A 4,494-nucleotide genomic window follows, 5' to 3' on the forward strand; every position below is an offset into this window, starting at 1 on the left:
GATGAATGCGCCAGAATGCAAAAAGATATCCCCTTTGTTGAGATTAGAGTCAGGAGTTGACTCCCCCATCTTAAAGATTGAGGCAACTATCACCCCTTTGCCCCATGTACCCTCTACTTATGAGGATAAGAAATAATAATCATTAATAATGGAAGAGTGACCATCTCAGTCTGAGATTGGGTCAAGTTCTATCACTCCTTTCATCAGAAAGAACCATAAGAAGAACTACCTTCAAAGAGCAAGAACCATCATAAGGCTAGAAAGATTGCTGAGGTTGAATCCCTAAAGAAAGTCAAATTTGAGGCTGATCAAGAGTTTGTCGCTCCTTATACATTCCCCCTCATTGTTGGAATTTTTTTCACCCTCCTCTAGATACTCAAGGGAGGGAGGTTGTAACAAGTGTAGCACGATCTCAACCATGCCCTTTTGAATATTACTAGAGAAAGATCAATCAAGCCAGAATCGAGTAATCACTTGCAAAAGGCTGTAGGCCCCCGGTTAAAGGTTATGACCCATCCTCTCTACTAGATGATGTTAGGTCATGTTACTACACATGACCCACTATATCATCTATAGATGAGGACGTGTAGGAACAACTCAAGGTGCCACTCTCCTAACTACTAGGCCACTAGTAGTGAGAGAGGGAAGTTAATATAATATTGTATCAGATAATGACTCCATATGAATTTAACTTCTAAAGCAGGTCTAATCACGATAAATTTTTAGATTAAAATGATGCAACATTTTCTAGGGATAGTGCAGACCCCAAGATAATAACTCTCTCCTTAGAGATTATAGAAATTTAATTAATATCGATAGGGTCGTGCCACCTAAACTTGCAATTTCTCTTTAAGGAAAACTTACCAATTTCTAAAGTGAATTGGGTCCAAATTTTCAAGATATATTGATTCATCTATTTAATGAAAATTGACCTCTTCTTTGAATCATAAATAGGAGAGAGTTTTGGTTGACTCCCCCAGATACTTAAGGCCCGTCCCACCCACTGCTTTTATAGGGTTTATTTAATTATAGATTTTAAATCTATATCAAACTTAAGTTGATTTTAGACATAAAATCCTTCCCTATATTCCTGTAATTTTCTATCTAATAGGTCCCTTTTGCATACTTTAAATCTATTTAGTGATTTTCCTAGTCAAACGAATGTTCTAATCAAAAGAAATTTGGTCCACCTTAAGGATTATCCTTTCTTGTATAAAAGAATGAATTTACTTCTCTTATAGTTGAGATATAATCCTGGCAATAAAAAAAATCTAGAATAACCATTTTGAGGATTTAAAGAAAGTTAACTTACTACTCAAAATCAATCAAATTAAAAAGATGTGTGGACTAGGCCAAAACTAAAAAAAATGTGCAAATTGCACCAAAAATCCGAGTTATTGACTCTTTTTTGGTTAGTTGGAGTCACTCTATGTCTCAGTGGGTTTTTGAATCTAATTTTATTTGTTATCCTGATAGCGACCAGATGATCAAGTGGAAATTCTTTGATTAAAAGATTTAATGTTCTAATGCTGATTAGAATTCAAACTTATCTTTTAGGAATATATATGAGTCCTTATATATAAACATAGGCCTTTTCTATAAAATAATACTCTATGCTGGGTCAATGATCATTCTAATATATAGGTGTATTCTAGATCACTAGAAATTACTGTTCAAGATCAAGCCATAATTGAGTAGAGTGCCTAACTCTGATTGGAGGAGCTCGAGGTCCTTTCATATAGTCATCTTTAAGACTAAAAAAACTCAAATTGAATAAATCCTGAATGATTTAAGCCCATATTAAGTTAATGCGACTTAGAGCTTTCCAAGTAGGAGTCTTGGTCCAGGTTCTTCGGAAGCCTATCTTAGCTCACCAAGATATTGGTGGGTAAGAATAACCTTTTCATCTTTTAGATTATTTAAGAGGGAAAGTCTTGTCAATTAATCAATTTTTATGATGCTACTTGATGATTCCCATCATTAGGGAGGTTCTTCAAAAAGTACCATGCCAAACGAGTATAAAATTCAACATTAAAAAGATCTTTAGTTTAAAAACTCTTCAATCACAAATCAAATTTAAAATCCTTAAAATTCAAAATTCAAATTCAAGAAATCAAATCAAATTCAAAATTTAAATTTGAGAAATCCTTCAAATTTAAATCTCAAATTTCAAAAATCACTACAATATTCTTTTCCATAGGAATAGGTGTGAGTTTTCGTGATTCCATTTTCTTATGATTAGATTAAATAGTGATGGAGCATGCCCTCAGTGGCACCATCATAATTTTAAATCCAATTTTGATCCTTTGTGTAAATCTAGTTTCCTCTCTACATGATCATCGACTAGTGATGGAGCATGCCCTCTGTGGTACCATCCTAGTTTTAAAATTCTAGACCCGATCTTCTATGGGATGCCATGATTTCTTTCCAGAAGAACTTTTAGTTTTTTTTTCCTTAAGGTTTGATGTGAGCCATCATACTTTCTTTCCATAGGATTAGACCCCACTAGTGGTGAAGCACACCATCTATGGCACCATCCTAAATTTAAAATCTAGATATAATATTATGTATATAGCAAGTTTCCTCTCCACAAGATTGTCCCTTAGTGATGGAGCATGCCCTCGGTGGCACCATCCTAATTCTAAAATCAAGATCTGATCCTCTATGGGAAATAGTGATTTCTTTCCACATGATCATCTAGTTTTGTTCTCCTTAAGGTTATATGTGATTCATCGTGCTTTCTCGCCTTAGGAATAGATCTACTAGTAATGGAGCATGCCCTTCGTGTCAAATTTCTAATTTCAAAACTAAAGCCTGATCCTCTTTGGGAAGCAATGCTTTCTTCCCACACGATCATCCAATTTTCTTTTCCTTATGGTTAATTGCTTTCTTTCCTCAGGATTAGACGTACCAGTAGTGGAGAATGCTTTCTATGGCACATCCTAATTTCAATTTTGAATTCAAGAATCAATATTCTTTTCCTTAGGGACAGTTATCCCCTTCCCTTTGGATTATATCTACTAGTGGTGGAGAATGCTCTTTGTGGTACTATCTTAGTTTTAATTTCAAATTCAAATCCCCAAACTCAAGCTTTCTTTTCCTTAGGAATTAGGTATTCCCTTCCCTTAGAACTAGATCTACTAGTGGTAGAGTACGCCATTCCAGGCACCACCCTAGTGTTGCAACCTATAAACCCGAGTTTGAGATTTTGATGATGAAAAATAATATCGTCTGAATTATTTATTCATTAAATATTATTTTGTTTGCTATTTTCCGTGAGTACTAACATTTAAGGAAGATCACAAGCTACTCAGGATGACAGGAAGACTCAAGAATTGGTAGATTAGGAGTATGAGTCTGATAATATATTTTGTTATTTATTTTATTTTTATTTTCTTGAGTCTAGCCACAAAATGCATAAAAATCTGAGCAACCATGCACACACACAGGGGGAGAGGGTTTTTTTTAAAAGAAAAATTTGGAGATTTTCTTTCTCTATAGATCGTACTGTACGAAGCTATTTCGTACAGTACAATCTGAGCTTGTAGGATGATTTTGTGAATAGATCGTACCGTATGAATCAAACTCGTACTGTACGATATGTTCAAATCCAAAACCCTAGCCATCAAATCAACTTAAGTAAGTTTTCTCCGCCGTTCCTACTGTACAACGTATGTCGTACTGTACAATTTATTTTAAATACTTACTTAAATTAACCAGTGATTAGTGGAATAAGTCAAGGCTTAATTTCAAATTGAATATCGTACTGTACAAACCGATTCATACAATATGATGAACAAAGATGAATTTTGATCGTCTCAGAGATCGTCCTGGATGATCCATTATTTTTGCCTCGTCGTACAGTACGATGTAGATCGTACTATATGATGAACAGAGATGACTCTTGATCATCCCATAATTCTTCCTGGATGATACCTTGATTTTGACCCTTCATACTGTACTATACGTATCATATAATATGATGAACAGAGATGAGATTTGATCGTCCTGACTATCGTCCTGTATTATCAGTAATGTTGAGGATCGTACCGTACGATTAAGTGTCGTACTGTACGATTTATTTTGAACTATTCGTACATCTTCGTACTAGGATGAAGCTTGGTATACATATCATACGGTATGATTAGAAACAGTATTGTACGATAGTAATGACTACTTTAAAATTTCAGGGAATTTGGAGCCCATTTTTAGGTGTCAAAATAGTTATGTTTTCAGTGTGTGAATTAGAGAGGAGAACATTGTTAGAGAGGGATTCCAAGGGAGAGAGCTCTTGAGAAGTTCTTTAGGGTTTGAGAGAAGTAGGAGAAGGTGAGCATTGTGAGGGATAAGAGGTGTGAGGGAGATCACATGGTTGCTCCGAACTTGCTGCATCATGCTCCTCTTGTGGCCCTAGAAGAATTTGTGAGAGGATCTCCAAGGGGAAGGCTCTTCTACATCCATGACCTCGAGGTACTCTACCTTCTCCAGGAGGGA

The sequence above is a fragment of the Dendrobium catenatum genome, unplaced genomic scaffold (assembly GCF_001605985.2).
Source record: "Dendrobium catenatum unplaced genomic scaffold, ASM160598v2 fragScaff_scaffold_543, whole genome shotgun sequence".
NCBI lineage: Eukaryota > Viridiplantae > Streptophyta > Magnoliopsida > Asparagales > Orchidaceae > Dendrobium > Dendrobium catenatum.